Below are 16972 nucleotides of genomic sequence, written 5' to 3'. Positions count from 1 at the left end.
CATGATTCTCTGCAATACACTTTATTGTAAAGTATACATGTTCCAAATCTTAGCGTCAGTCTTAGTCAAGATTCAGGAGACTGATTATTTCCTTATAGAATTTTGTTCTATTATTTTCCATTCTACATTAGGAGAAAAAGGTCAGAAGAAGCAACAGTTTCCATTGATTCCCAAGAGAACAATAACCAACTCAGCAAGCCAGTAGTTTGTAATGGTTTATCCACCTGACTCCAACATTTAATATATACTCTAGGTGATGAACCATTAGAGAAATTAACACCATATAATGATAAAATGGAATCTAGCACTTTTAGTGGAAGTATCAAAATCTGTCTGCCATAACAGGAACACAAACACACTGGTACAGATTGTATGCTTTTTGTTTAGGTCATGGGTAGCATATACATAAGTTCATATTTGAAGATTCCCAGAAACTTTGATTGTTCATAGCTAGTATACATATTTTAACAGTCTTGGCATATTTGCTTTTTGAGTTGAATCTTTTCACTTAATTTAAACAAGTCTAATAATAAAGAATTGAGATTGGAAAGAAGCCTAAGAGTATATGAATTTTTAATATAGGGAAAATTAATATAGAAATAGAACATTTAGTCCCTGCAAAAATAGGAGTGATTTTGCAATGACCAAAGAAGACCATCGTTAAAAGAATGGTATGTAAATGAAAGGTACTGATTAATGGTCAGCCCTCAATAAAGTTCTATCATTGTCCAATGATATCTGTATGATGCTATTAAACATGGAAGCATGACTGTCTTCATGGCAAACACTCAGAGTCTAAATTTTGAGTGCCTATTAGCCTTAGCAAGCAGCCATCTCTGCATTACTGTGAGCCCTCTTAGTATTCAATTTTACTCTAGATTCATAATATGACTATTTTTATTTGGAAAGGAAATTGGGGTTATTACATTAGGATGATGTTCTTTTCTGTTCACTCGGTGAACTCACTGAAGACTTGCCTGAATGAGGGCTTCTTTACTATAGATGCTGTTGACAGTTATGAGAGAACAGAGCTCAACACCAGGGATGCTTTCTATTTTACTGGGAAGGCATGGAAAATGGTAACCAGTTTAGTTGAGCTGTACATATTCTAATAAATTAAAAAAAAATAGGTACATAATACCTACTGTTACTTGTATTTCCGTACCAGAGACCAGAATCTTTTTTTTTTATTATTATTTTCTTTATTTACATTTCAAATGCTATCCCGAAAGTTCCCTATACCCTCCCCGCCCCTGCTCCCCTACCCACCCACTCCCACTTCTTGGCCCTGGCCTTCCCCTGTGCTGGGTCGTATAAAGTTTGCAAGTCCAAGGGGCCACTCTTCCCAATGATGGCCAATTAGGCCATCTTCTGCTACATATGCAGCTTGAGACACAAGCTCAAGGGGTACTGGTTAGTTCATATTGTTGTTCCACCTACAGGGTTGCAGCCCTCTTCAGCAGAGACCAGAATCTTACTGCATAAGCAAAAAAGAGTTGATGTTAAAGCAGTAGAGTGATTGATATTTAATCATTTAAAAGGCTAATTTTGATGACTACTACTTATCCAAATTTTATAGAATAAAGATGGAAAATTAACCTTCTTATAGAAATAGTCATGGCTAATTTTCTTTTTAAGTAGGCATAAGAAGCACATAAATTTGCACATTGCTGAGACATTGAGTGGGCTAGGATGAATATCTATTCATTGTAGTGATTAACTGAAGCCCAGAAAGATAAGAATTGAAAATGCATGTTTTCCAAAAGCAATTGGTCAAAACAAGTCATATTAGTCTGTTTTAGTGTAATTATGCCATAGCTTAATAAATACTTTGCCATTAGTGCAAGACATTTTCTGAGGAACACAATAATTATGAGAAAATGGATTCTGCAGTTGATATGATTTAAACTTTGATATACATCTCTAGTTACTACAAAATATCTATAGCAGTAAGTTTTTAAATATGTCTAACATTTATGCCAGTCATATTAATTTACTGGAGACTACTTAATAGTACAGCATTACATTGCAAGTAAATTTAGTTGGTCTATACTTTTAAATAGAAACCAGTTCTATTTGCAGTAGAATGATCTAATTAATGTGTAGAATAGAACTGTAATTCAGTGCTCCCTTTTCCCCATTTTCTCACAAATGATAACAAATTCAAATATGATTAAAATAATATGTGGTATAGAATAAAATTTATAATAATGAGTATTTAAATTTATGTATTCCCTTTTCTTTCTATATTCTACCAGTGGTAGAAAAAAATATGGCAATTGTCTTTGAGAGCCTGCATCCCTTGTTTTATTTTGAGATTTAAAACTTATCTATGTTTTACTCTTAATGATATACTTCTCTCTGGCGTCAGACTTGGAAGTGGAAACTCTAGGCAAGGACATCCTATATCTCTTGGAAATCTGCTCTTGGGTGTGTTTTTTTTTTTTTTTTTTTTTTTTTTTTTAATCTTCCTTCAATGTCTTGGCCAAAACTTTAGCATATTGTGAAGCCTCAGCCTTGTAATTTCTTGTAGTTTTCTTTCTTCAGAGCACTCTGTGAGCATTTATGTTTCAGGACACATGGAGTAACTAGCTGTTGAATTTTGGGTGCTTTTTCTCTGGATTTGTTACCTCCCTTGTTTAAGGGTTATCTGACATATTATCTATCAGACAGTACTTTCTTTCGAGGTTTTAAAAAGTTTTCAAGTTTCGCTAGCTCTTTTGGATTCCAACTACAGAGACACTAGAGTATTTGCCAGTCTCAGAATATCATACCCTTCTCCTTTTACTTATTTATTTTTTACAATAACCTACTTGAGACCCGAAAGCACTCAGATTGACATTCACAATGCAACGGCCAACTGACTTGTCTTTCCTCTCTCCATTTCTCGCTGGTCTACAACAAAAATCTTCTTTATTCATCAGCAGGTACACTCTACTGTGGTCCAAGATGCCTTGCTTTAAGACAAAACCTTATTTGTCTTCTGATCACTGATATGGACCACAGAACCTTTCCACACTCTTCATCCCGAGCATCAGCATCCACTTTTGTGGCCATGTGCTTCGTGCTCATCATTCACTTCAATAAGTTTATGACAGTTGGTGTCTGTCAGAAAATCAGCTTACCTGACTTAACATGATGATCACTAGTTCCATCCATTTTCCTGCAAGCCATATAACTTTATTCTTCATGAGATAAGAAAACTGTTAGGAACAAAGAAGTACAAATAAAACAAAAAATTAATATAGGGTAAGAAAGTAAATATGATCAAAGTACATTATATACAGTTAGAAATATCATTAAACATTTACTCACATGCCAGTAAAAATCATTTGAAATAAAATGCATAAGAAACTGTGGGACAATGGACCATGCCAGGAAACTTGGTAAGGTAGAGAAGGTCTGAGACATCTAGATACTTACCAGAGATGGTAGGTTTCTTTCTGTTCTCTACTAGATTCTTGTCTGGGAACACGTGTTCAGACCCCCCCCCCCACTTTGGTCATGTAGCCCAGGAAAGAGTTCTCTATGCTAATGAGGTACCTAGAGGCCCTGAGGAATTTTTTTTTTTTTTACCCAACATCTCTTCCTAGATATTCCTCCCTCTAAAAGGTATTTAATCTTTGGTCCACCCTGAGAAGTTGGTGTGCATCCATTTTCCACATTGATCAGTCCATAAACTGCAAGGATAAACATGGGTTGTCTCTTTTATAGAAAAACACTATGGGGATCATGGAGACAGTCTTCACCTACAGAACAATAGCCTAAGTTTCTTGTAGAAGGCCTCTCTGAGCTTCTAGACAACTACCACTAAGCTAAGAAACTTTACTGATTAGGTAAACCGGAGCTCCCATTTTCCCCTGGCCCAGACTAGTTGATGTCCTCAGCCCAAGGGCCCCTGAGCCCACTTCCAACTCCTCAAGACTCAGCAGCACCTGGATGTCTAGGAGTTTTGGAGACCTTGGTCCTGGCCTTGTTGCAGACAATTGAACCCCTACACTTCATTCGCGACTCCTCTGTGTGGTACCCCAGCAGCAAATGGATGTCTGTGAGTCAAGGAACCCCAGATTTAGCCCCCATATCTTAGACTGTGTTTACCCACCCCCCACCCCCCNCCCCCACCCCCAGAATAAGCCGTCAATAACTCTCCATGTTTGGCCTCCCCAGTGGCAATTCTCACATCCCAGCAGAGGGGTGAAAGTTGCACCCACATGAAACCACTATTTTTGTACTTTGAACACTGAGAATAGGTGGAATAGATAAACAACCACAAGACGTGGTAATAATCAGCTTAGACCTGATGGTAAGCATGTGGGCAGTAGGCTGAAAGCTACTTCGATAAAATGTTAAAATTCTCTCAGTATGTATATAATATATGTATTTCCAAAGTTATGAGAACTTAGAGGTCATTTTGAATTGTCATATCTAAGGTGGGAAAGCAGTGGTAAGAATATTAATACTATCATGAAAACTGATTGATAGTTAAAAAAAGTATAAAAGTATATATACTTGGGGAAAAATTCTTAGAACTGTGGAGCCTACAAAAACTTTCTGGAGGCCAATAAAAACCTAGACACAACAACAACAATAAACATAGTTCTTGCTCCAAGTTTAACATGTATTATTAAAATTTTATTATAATAAATAATAATGGATATTCCTTCTCCTCTAAGCATTATAGTGAATTTATTATATAGCATAATTTTAAGACTTAAAATGACTATTATTTCAGCTAGCAGAAGGCTGTATAAATGAATATATTAGGTAATTATGGCCTAAGCCATAATTTAATGTGTCAAATTTGCCTTATTAAGCCATGTAATTTTAACTTTTATTAATTCATTGGTGGTGTATATCTGTGATTTGTAAAACTATGCAAGCTGCTGCTTTTAATCAGTACCTTGTATATGCTGATATGGTGGGAAACTCAAGGCAATACTGAGAAGAGTAAAAATGTGGGGCCAAATAACAACAATTTTGCCACCATAAGGTAATATCTTGTTTAAAATTTTAGGTCAATACAGTTTTAGTTGTTCAAATCCCAAATCATATGTATTTAATATATGTAATATATGTAATAACTCTGTAAATTAGGGTGTGAAATTACCTCTTTAAAATGCTAAAATGTACTAATCAGTTTTGATCTTGTTGAATTAATTATTTATGTTACTTAAAATTAACATCTTATAGTTTTATCAACTAATATAAAATAGGTTATATTGTTATATACAGACACAGATTACCAACAATAATAATTAAGATATTAGGAAAAATTTTATTGTGCATAGAATGAATATAATTGAGGAATGTCCACATAGCAGTTTCATTTAATTATGAATAAAATCTGTTTTCATAGAAGCAATGTTGCATCATAGAGGTAGTATTAGTAACTTCTCTTCTATGTGACAAATAAACTGATGGAAGTAACCTAAGGGAGAAATGATTTAGAATTCAGTCTACCACTATGAAAAAGTCATAGGGAATGGCTTAGTAGCTCTTGGTGGGAATGGGAGCATGGAACAATTTTAATTCATGAACTTGGGCATCTTCAACTTAGAAAAATAAAGCATAATTAATCCTGCAGGATGATGGCAGGGAGGAAGAAAAGATTCTGGCCCTTAAGTTCTTCATCAGTGACCCAAGTTTCAGATAAACACTGTCCCACAGCATCCTTAAATTCCTAAAGGAGCACTGAGCTAGAGAGCATGTGTGGGATTAACATTCCACATTGGATATGTGCTGTCCCTTGAGATTTTGATCTTAGCACTCCTGGTCTGTGTGAGGTGGAATCTCAATGTGGTTTTGATTTGCATTTCCTTGACAACTAAGGATGTAGAGAATTTCTTTAAGTGTTTCTTGGCCATTCGAAATTCCTCTGTTAAGAATTCTTTACAAAGAATTTAGTTCTGTACCCTATTTTAAAAATTGGGTTATTTGGTTTGTTGGAATATAACTTCCTGAATTCTTTATATATTTTGGATATTAGCCCTCTGTCAGATGTATGTTTAGTATAGATCTTTTCCCAATCTGTCGCCTATGATTTTATCATAATGACAGTGTCCTTTGCCTTACAGAAGGTTTTCAGTTTCATGAGGTTCCATTTATCAATTGTTGATCTTAGAGCTTAGACATTGGAGTTCTGTTCATACAAATGTCTCCTGTACCAATCCTTTCAAGGCTATTTCTTGTTCTTTGTTCCATTAGATTTAGTGTATCTGGTAGTCTGTTGAGGTCTTTGATCCACTTTGTGGAGAAGGGGAAACACTTCTCCATTGCTGGTGAGGTTGCACACTTACCTGGCAGGGGTGATACTATGATCACCGAGGTGGTTTTCCCAGGGCGAGCCATATCCATTGCATTCTGGATGTACTGACCCTTGTGATTTCCCCAAATGTGGGAAACTTGGCTGCATAATTTGTGGTAGTGGGGGACTGCATTTACACTCTCCCCTGAGGGGAAAAAGTAAAAAGAAATTTGCAAACTTATACAACCACTCTGGAAATCAATCTGGCTGTTTCTTAGAAAAGTGGAAAGAAAAGTGGAATACTCAGGTATACTGCTCCTGGGCATATGCTCAAAAGATGCTCTACTATACACAAGGACACTTACTCCACTATGTTCATAGCAGTTTTATTTGAAATGTCCAGAAACTGGAAACAACCTAGATGTCCCTCAACTGAAGAATGGATACAGAAAATATGATTCATTTACATAATATAATATTATTCAACTATTTAAAACAAGGACATCAATGAATCTTGCAGGCAAATGGATGGAACTAGAAAGTATTATCCTGAGTAAAGCATCCAGACTCAAAAGGACATGCATGATATATACTCACTGATAAGTGGATATTAATCATAAAGCACAGAATGTCCATGATCCACTCACAGATCCTCGGAGGTTAAATAAGAAGGAAGGCCTAAGCAAGGATGCTTGAATCACTCTTAGGAGGAATAAACTAGTCATAGAAGGCAGAGGGAAGGAGGGAAAGGGATGGGAGAAGGGGAAGAGAAAAGGGGGAGGCAGGATCAGGTATATAGAGAGACAGGAGAGAGATTCAGGGGGCCAAGTAAATGAATGGAAATCTGCAGCTGCCAGGAGTGAGGTTTAGGGGAAACCTTTAGGCTAAAGATCTGAGATGGGGGAGGTTGCCAGGAGTTAGGGCAGGTAACCTTAGTCAAGATGACAAACAACGGGGACATGAAACCTGAAGAGGGAACCTGCTGTAGCCAGGCAGGACTCCCAATGGGTTGGGGGGATAAGGACACTGACCAACCCACAAAACCTTCCATAAAAATTTTTGTCCTGTCTAAAAGAAATGCAGGGCCAAACAAAAATGGAGTGGTGTCAACTAACCTGGACCAAAGGGAGCTCTCATGCATGGAGCCATCAACCAAAGAACACACATGGGCTAGAATGAGGCCCCCAGAACATATGTAATAGGTATGTAGCTCAGTCTCTGCACGCTAACTGTGGTATCTATTCCCCAACAGGGCTGACCTCAGCGGGAGAAGATGCCCCTACTCTGGCAGAGACTTGATGTGCCAGGGTGGGAGGATACTTTGGGGGTCAGGGGTCCCTACCCTCTTAGAGAAGGGGAGAGAGGATGGGTTTCTGTGAGGGAGGACTGTGAGGGAGACAGCATTTGAGATGTAACTAAATAAATAAATTCTCATTAGATTCACAGCAGGAGTGATCAGAGTTAGCACATTTGTAATAGCTCTGAAATGCACCTTAATATGAACATGTAGAGTGGTATTAACTGTGCTTATAATATTTGCTTTATTTTCTTCCTTTTAGAACAGGAGATATTCAATTTGGGATCCTGCCATAGCCTGAAGGTTACAAAGACTAAGAAATAATATCACTGTTGGACATAGTAGTTTAGTAGTTGGTACATCTTTATGATCAGGTCAGATTCTGGTATAGGGGCTACATGTGAATGAAAACCCAAAAAGATACTGTGGCAAAAATATGCCTGACAAATTTAAGAGATTTATTTCATGCCTAAGATTTTTATATAAGTGATTTCTGTCGAAACACCTCCAAGTGGATAGGCATTTAAATTTTACTTCATGGTAGTATGTGTGTGGTAGATCATTATTTTACCTTTAAATACAGTCTTTCTAAAGAAATACAGGCATTTGATTGAATTGTAGCAACTGTGAGCTGCACAGTTGAATTAAGTACCAAGACAATGAGCACAGTTAAGGCAACCTTTGGGCTAATGAGCAATATCTAATTTTGTTCATTGCATAAGAGGAATAAGCTATTGCTTGGTAGATGAAACGTGTTGGAGTGATACCTATTTCAAAGAAAGTAATAAACAATTGAGAATAAAACAGTCTCATGACACTTTTGTTTATGGTGAAGGCAATAATAACTGGTCTTGCCAATAATAAAAAAAAAAAATGGCCATTCCTAGACTCAATTCAAGCCAATGATTTGCTGAGACTTTAAGATTAATCTGACCTCCTGAGTGCAGCTGTTTGACAGTCATCCTTACTAGTTTTCCCACAGTTCTTCAAGTATAAATAAGTGTTTTCAACACACCATGACTAGCTGTCTTTCTCCCTGTGATGGTTTATATATTCTTGGACCAGGTAGTGGCACCATTTGGAGGTGTGGCCTTGTTGGAATAGGTGTGACCTGGTTGGAGTAGGTGTGTCACTATGGGTGTGGGCACAAGATCCTCACCCTAGTTGCCTGGAAGTCAGTCTTCCACTAGCAGCCTTTGGATGAAGTTGTAGAACTCTCAGCTCTGCCTGTGCCATGCCTGCCCGCATACTGCTGTGCTCCCACCTTGATGATAATGGACTGAACCTCTGAACCTGTAAGCCAGCCCCAATTAAATGTTTTTTTTTCTTTTTTTTTTTTCTTTCTTTTTTTAAAATAAGACTTGCGTTGGTCATGGTATCTGTTCACAGCAGTAAAACCCTAACTAAGACACCCCTATCATACCCAACCTTTTCAGTGTTTCTTAGACATATCAATGATGATTATTTCTCAGCATATGTCTCTGTTTAAATTCTGAGTTTTGTTATTTCCCAAGTAAAAGTATTTTGTATGCACATGATTTCTCTATATTCTTCTTTCAATTTCATTGCCCAATAACAGCATTTTAAAGTTAGCTCATGAGTATTGTATATTTTGTATCGAATACTAACTAAAATTAATTCACAAATGGACAAAACATGTTTGTGTTTGAAACCATCTGAGTCATTTATATTTTAATTATTGTAATACTTTTTAGTTATTAAATTATTGAACTATTTAATTAGGAAATAATAACCCATTGCTATGTAAAAAAAGAATGAAAATGAATTTAAAGTACCCAAGGAGCTGAAGGGGTTTGCAGCCTCATAGGTGGAACAACAATATGAACTAACCAGCATCTCCAGAGCTCCCTAGGACTAAACTACCAACCGAAGAAAACACATGGTGGGACTCATGCCTCTAGCTGCATATGTAGCAGAGGATGGTCTAGTTGGTCATCAATGGGAGGAGAAGCCCTTAGTCTTGTGAAGGTTCTATGCTCCAGTATAAGTGATTTCCAGGGCCAGGAAGTTGGAGTGGGTGGGTTGGTGAATAGGAGGTGGGAGAGGATAGGGGTTTTCTGAGGGGAAACCAGGAAAGGGGATACCTGAAATGTAAATAAAGAAAATATCTAATAGAAAAGGAGACTAATAAAAAAAGAAGATGAATTTATAATTTTTATACGGCATGGTGGTCTACACTTTCTTTCAGACTTAATCACCCAAAGAACGATATCTATGAGAATGGATATTCATGTGATTCCCCATGATGTGATGATCTGAACCGTGGCCTCATTGGAAAACGTAGTCCATCAGTTCCACCTTTGTACTTAAAAGCAGTTGCATTTGTGCCATAGTAGGGTAAAATTCTGACTTGTTATTAAAAAAATCCAAAAGGTCCATTTAAGAAGACTACTCAAACTATGTTTAGGGCAGCTTACTATTTTTTTTTCCTGAATCTGATATGGTATCTCAGACCCGTAATCTCAGTATTTGACAGACTGAAGCAGGAAGATTACCATCAGCTATAGGCCAGCCTACATTACTGTTTGAGGACTTGCCTAAAAATTATTTACTTTCTCTGAATGATTTTTAAAATAGGCTGAATTATTCCAAAATATTTGTACTCCTTATTGTCCATCAAAATAGAGTACATTTTAATATTAATTCAGAGCGTGTTTGCTCTTATGTAAAAAATGTGAATAGGTTGTGTTTTATGAATAGCAATTTCTATTGTATTTATTTAAACTTATGATGCTGATCAAATGGAATAAGTAAGAGACTGAAGAAATACTTCATTTTCTGATCTAAAAGGTGATGTTACATAAATTAATTGTATAGCTGAAGTAAAGACAACTAAAAATAATGAGGTGTTCTTAGTGGAGAAGGAGAATAATCAATTCTGCTGTATTTTAGGTGTCAGTTTTCTGACAAGAGGACAGAACACCTCTTTTCATGTTAGGGTGCAGTTAATGATCCAAGTAAAGAGAGAATCATGGTGGTAATAATGAATACAACTTTATTAGAAAATAGTATAGATATTTATCCCTAATGGCCATATTGTGCTTCAATAATGAGAGTGTTACACATAGTAAAGAAAATTATAATAAAAACATTGACATTAATAAATGCAATTTAATATAATAATAAACACAATTTTAAAATGTTCTTATTTTATATAATATTATGAATATCATCCCTTAGAGAAAAAGCTGGTTGATCAATACCAACCTGAATCAGAAGGGATTGGAACATCTCTACTATTGTAGTTTGAGCATGAAGGATATTATATAATAGTGACCAGTGTGTAATCTTTTGAGGAAGGCGTGGAGTAGAGGAATCTGTGTAAAATGCCTTAGATTAACCTTTACACAGCAAGCAGAAAGGGAAGAGCATCAGCACTCACTTTACAAAACTAGTTGGATTGATGTGTCCATAAAACTGTAATGTTAAGGAAATAGTGCATACTACAGCTGTGCTGCTTCTGTCTTTCCTCCAAATGGATCAAAAGCAATAATAATACAGTTATATATTGATGTAAATAGCATATTGTGATCATGTGTAATCTTAATCACAGAAAAAAAAATGCTTCCACACCCACATGCGTCACTTGTGTAACTGTTCAGATTGTCAGCTTGATGAGAAACAGTGTTAGGAGCACGTCACAGCCACAGGTCCCTTTTGGTTTAAACATATTATGGCCATGGTTGAGTCACTCAGATATCAATCTAGGTTCAGACCCATAATATGTATTATAATACTCCCAGAAGTTCTTCTTTCTTCTTGTTTGCTCTTGAGGCAGTGGAGGAGGAAGAGCATTGGCAGGGGTAAGACTTGGTCTTAGAAGATATTTAGGGTTGCTGTTTAATAAGAAAATGTTTACCTATCTGAAGTCTAAGTCACTTTGGTGTGGTAGCTGACCTACCAGGGTTTCTTTTGGGGCCAGAAACTGCACTCTGTGGCATTTAGCACCTCATCCTAGAACAGCAGGGGATTAAGTAGCCTTTCTTCTATCTCTCTCTTTTTTTTTTTAATTTTTTTATTATTATTTTCTTTATTTACATTTCAAATGCTATCCCGAAAGTTCCCTATACCCCACCCCAACCCCTGCTCCCCTACCCACCCACTCCCACTACTTGGCCCTGGCCTTCCCCTGTGCTGGGTCATATAAAGTTTACAAGACCAAGGNNCCTCTCTTCCCAATGATGGCNGATTAGGCCATCTTCTGCTACATATGCAGCTAGAGACACNAGCTCAGGGGGTACTGGTTAGTTCATATTGTTGTTGCACCTACAGGGTTGCATCCCCCTACAACTCCTTGGGTACTTTCTCTAGCTCCTCCATTGGGGGCTCTGTGTTCCATTCAATAGTTGGCTGTGAGCATCCTCCTCCGTCTTTGCCAGGCACTGGCATAGCTTCATAAGAGGCCGCTTATATCAGGGTCCCTTCAGCAGAATCTTGCTTAAAGAACCACACAGCTCTAACTCCCAGTCTGCTAGTGGAAGTCACAGGAAGAAAAATGGACACATTGGAAAGTGTCTTCAGCTTTTATTTCTAAGTTCTGTGTTCTCCAAAAGGTACTCTAAGAAAGTTCTCTCGTGTCTCTAAAAAGTTCTCTCAGCTCCCTTCTTCTCCTAATCTTGTTCTACCTCACACCAGACAGAATGGCTAAGATCAAAAATTTAGGTGACAGCAGATGCGGGTGAGGCTGTGGAGAAAGAGGAACACTCCTCCATTGCTGGTGGGATTGCAAGCTTGTACAACAACTTTGGAAATCAGTCTGGTGGTTCCTCAGAAAATTGGACATAGTACTACCAGAAGATCTAGCAATGCCTCTCCTGGGCATATACACAGAAGATATTCCAACTGGTATTAAGGACACATGCTCCACTATGTTCATAGCAGCCTTATTTATAATAGCCAGAATCTTGAAAGAACCCAGGTGTCCCTCAACAGAAAAATGGATACAGAAAATGTGGTACATTTACACAATGGAGTACTACTCAGCTATTAAAAACAATGAATTTATGAAATTCCTCTGCAAATGGATGTATCTGGAGGATATCATCCTGAGTGAAGTAACCCAATCACAAAAGAAGTCACTTGATATGTACTCACTGATAAGTGGATATTAGCCCAGAAAATTAGAATACCAAGATACAATTTGCAAAACACAAGAAAATCAAGAAGAAGAAGACCAATGTGTAGATACTTCATTCCTCCTTAGAATAGGGAACAAAATACCCATGGAAGGAGTTACAGAGACAATGTTTAGGCTAAGATGAAAGGATGGACCATCTAGAGACTGCCCCACCCAGGGATCCATCCCATAAGCAACCACCAAACCCAGACACTATTGCATATGCCAGCAAGATTTTGTTGAAATGACCCTGATATATCTGTCTTGTGTGAGGCTATGCCAGTGTCTGGCAAATATAGAAGTGGATGCTTACAGTCATCTATTGGATGGAACACAGGGCCCCCAGTGGAGGAGCTAGAGAAAGTACCCAAGGAGCTGAAGGGGTCTGCAACCTTATAGGTGGAACAACAATATGAACTAATCAGTACTCCCAGAGCTCATGTCTCTAGCTGCATATTTAGCAGAAGATGGCCTAGTCGGCCATCATTGGGAAGAGAGGCTCCTTGGTCTTGCAAACTTTATATGCCCCAGTACAGGAGAATTCTAGGGCCAAGAAGTGGGAGTGGGTAGGTAGGGGAGCAGGATGGGGGGAGAGTATAGGGGACTTTGGGGATAGCATTTGAAATGTAAATGAAGAAAATATCTAATAAATAATTGAAAAAAGGAAAAAATGAATACAATTGTTTTGATATAATTTCATATTACAATGAACTAAAATTGGAGCAAAATAATATATAATTATATCTCATGATCCTATCTGTGTATGTGTGTGGAGGGTGTGCACACATACCAGATACACATACAGAACTCAGAAGACAAGGATCAGGCAATTCTCTCTTTTTGTCTTATGTGTTTTGGGGATCACACTCAAGTTTTGCAGGAAGTGCCCTTCTCTGCTGAGACATCTTAACATATGAACTTAAGGATTTTTGGATGCTTGAAGAAATTAGTTAATTTTATCATCCATTTCATATTCAAAGTGTGAATTCAATGTTACCACTTGAAAAAAAAATTCAGTTTCTTATAAAAACATCTTTTGGACACAGCATGGCAGTTAAATATATTCATAGTAGTTCACAGAACTAATAAAACCTATGTAAGTCCAAAACAGACAAAATAGGAGAGGGAAGGGAGGTTCACACTATTATTCCTCGCAATGGAATTATTGGCAATTGGTAGCTTACAGAGTGAGAGACAGGTTTCTTCTCTGACTATATTCCCTGTCACCTGATCAAATTCCATGGGAAGAACGTATTTCCAATAGTATTTGGACAGCACTAATTGTTCTTGAAATGATTTCCCTTAAAAGATACAAAGTAGGGTGCGATAGAAGGGTGTAGTCAATCTTGGAATAGCTGTAGGGAATTCTCCAAGAACTACTAAAATATGCTTGGTCTAAAACAAAAACAAGCAAAGCAAAAACAACTGAGGCAAATAAAATAGTTGTGAGTTCTGAGTGGTTAGTACCTTTGAAGAGAAGGTATGATTATGTGTTAGCTTTTTATTATGAGATCAATTGAACCATAATGATTAATTTAGGTCATATTGTTTAATTACTTATATAATAAAATTTTGTATCCAGTCAATAAAATTTTATGAATTCTTTTGGTAAATGGAGGGAAGGCTTAGTGGTTTGTAGTCCCTTTGCTTTAGAGTTTTAGGTTAATAACACATTAAACAAAAGCATTTCTATTTTTCTTTCATATTTCCCCTTTCACTATCAATGGCTTAGGTAAGGGCTTAGGTAGGAAAATATTTTATTCCTACATGGTTCTCCCTGAATATCCAGGCTTAGACAATATAGTTATAAAAGATTGTATTACAGGTATTTATAAGATGCTGGTGTAGATATATAAATAATACCATTCTTAAGCCTATTATTACTTATGTACAGTTACTTTCTGATAAAGGCTTGATATCACTTGAAGTTGCCTTTTTTTATAATCTTATAATAGGGCTGACTTTTCCAGATAAATTTGATTGTTAACTTAAATATGCTTTAGTTACTATGCTTTTTAACTCTATACTTATCTATCTCTATACACATTTATCACCTTATATAAAGAACATGTTTATCATGAACTGTTTATAAGTAGCTCGTCTAATTTTAATATCTGAAGTACAAGTTGTCTGTTACTATGTTCTCTTCAATACTTTTGTTAAAAGGCAAACAGTATCCTAATTTTGCTTCCTTCTGGTGTAGTGTGGCATAGCTATTTTTCTCTTCTAAACTGAAGCGTACCTAACAAGAGAGATGAGGACTCCTAAGATTCACACAACTAACGAAGCCTATGATGCAGGGCACTGCAAGTACACATTCGTGAAACTCTGGACACTAGGAAAGTCACCCGACTCACAGGACTTCTAGACTCGGATGGAATCACTTACTTGTTCTGCTCTGAGGGATCTGTTTTTAGATCCATCGTGCTCGGTTTGCTTTCAGAAATGGACAGAATCAAAGATACACTGGAGAGGCTCAGATTCATGACCACTGTCATGGGCGGTAGAGTGTAGAAGTAGGCTGATCTATGTGAAGGCACAAGATGACATTCTTTCTTGAGGAACCACCACATGGAGAGTATAGGGACATATTCAGAATGGCAGATGTGTCCGAGAATGTATTACAATCTCTGAAAATAGCACACACAGGAAAGAATACATGCAGATTATGGCAGTAGTTGAGTAGTGTTTTCTGTGGGTTCTAAGGCATACAACACAGATTCATATGTATGTTCAGAGCTTAGGAGCTAGCTCAAGAAGCAAAGGCAGCTGTCACAAAATTTGTTCTTGTTACCCCTTGGTTTACAAATGGAACAAGCAATACTAGCTGCCCTTACCAAGCCTTTTGCGGGAGGGGGAATATGTCCCAAGTGGGTGACAGCACTCTGAAATAAAAAGCCTGGATATCTCATGGTAAATGATGGTGGAATGTGGAAGCAATAACTTTTATCAGTACAACTCTATTAAACTTTAGAAATTTACTCTTTAGAAGTAATAATTGGAATAAGTGATTTAATCTTTATATTTTAAAATAAATTCTACTAATTTTATTAGTCCCCTACATTCTGAATTCTGGAATTCAGGGTATTTGATTGGGACAGAGGGTAGTTTGTCTTTGGAATTCTGCTTCTGTTAAAAAGGCTTCCTGAAATAATGCTAATCCTTGAATAACTTATATTTTGAATGATGCATCTGGAAAGACAGTAAAATAATGGTAAAAAGTTCAAATAAAGGTATCTGTGAAATGTATTCACAGGAGTCATAAATGTATCAAATAAAAACACTGATGGCTTAGATGTGTCATTTCTCTGTAAGTTGTTAGGGAATCTGCAAACCCACAAAGACCCCTGCCTGGTGCTGCTTGTGGAATTTCACAGTGATACAGCTACCTGAGAGTCACCGATGTCCTTGTGATGCCAAAGCTCAATGGTTCCAGAAACTAGATATTTATGGAATTATCTCTTTTTTCATTGATACCTTATTTAGAGAGAGAAAGAACTGTTTGTGGTTCCCTAAGAAAAGGAGTAAAAATTGAGCATGGAACCCAGGGCTTCGTGCATGATAGAACTACACCCCACCACATAGATACTTAGCAACTTACTCTTTTATGAATTTTAAACGTTTTAATGACAATACTCTTTTTTTTTTTTTTGGTTTGAGGATACTTCATTATTTTATACTTAAATTGGCATTTTTCTTATCTATAATTTTATTTTCTATTTCACTCTAGTTATTAGCAATAGTTATCTCTGTTTAATTAAAATAGTTATGTTTTATTGATCAAGAATTGCAATTCCTTCATATGGCTACACAGTTTGCTTAAATTCTTACCTGGATAGCTACTTCTTTATTTTGGCTTGTCCAAGTGAATTTTCTATATGCTTATCATGTTATATAATAAAGATTTATAAACTTAGCACTTCATATTATATTTGGATAAATTTGAGAATGAAGAGTTTTAAATACATGGTCTAATTAAATTGGAATATTTTTGCTGACTTGTTTTAATATTTTAATTATGTTTTTGAAATTACATGATTGTATATATATATATATATAAATTATTTATGATGTTTTGATATATGCATAAATTCTAACCTTTTAAGTTCCTAGAATTTCTGTTAAGGTATTTAAACTTTGGAAACTATGTTTTGATTTTATATTTTGTAATTTTATCTCTTTTATTGAATTTGCTAAAATTGCTATTATGTAATCAAATTTGTAAGTAGTAGCAAAATCTGAAGATAGTGATTATAGAGCTGAGTTCACTATAACAGCTGAAATTAAGGTCAAA

The 16972-nt window shown here is 36.5% G+C and overlaps 1 non-coding gene across 1 annotated transcript; it reads left to right on the top strand.

Annotated features, from left to right (window-relative positions):
- Positions 1-6288: 6288 nt before the first annotated feature.
- On the top strand, positions 6289-6452 carry LOC115063050. Its single transcript, XR_003842931.1, has one exon. It is a non-coding gene; the product is annotated as a U1 spliceosomal RNA (small nuclear RNA).
- Positions 6453-16972: the final 10520 nt, after the last annotated feature.

Source organism: Mus pahari, chromosome 22, assembly GCF_900095145.1.
Source record: "Mus pahari chromosome 22, PAHARI_EIJ_v1.1, whole genome shotgun sequence".
Lineage (NCBI taxonomy): Eukaryota > Metazoa > Chordata > Mammalia > Rodentia > Muridae > Mus > Mus pahari.
The sequence above is the reverse complement of the archived record's forward strand: the minus strand, read 5'-3'. Positions and strand labels throughout refer to the sequence as shown.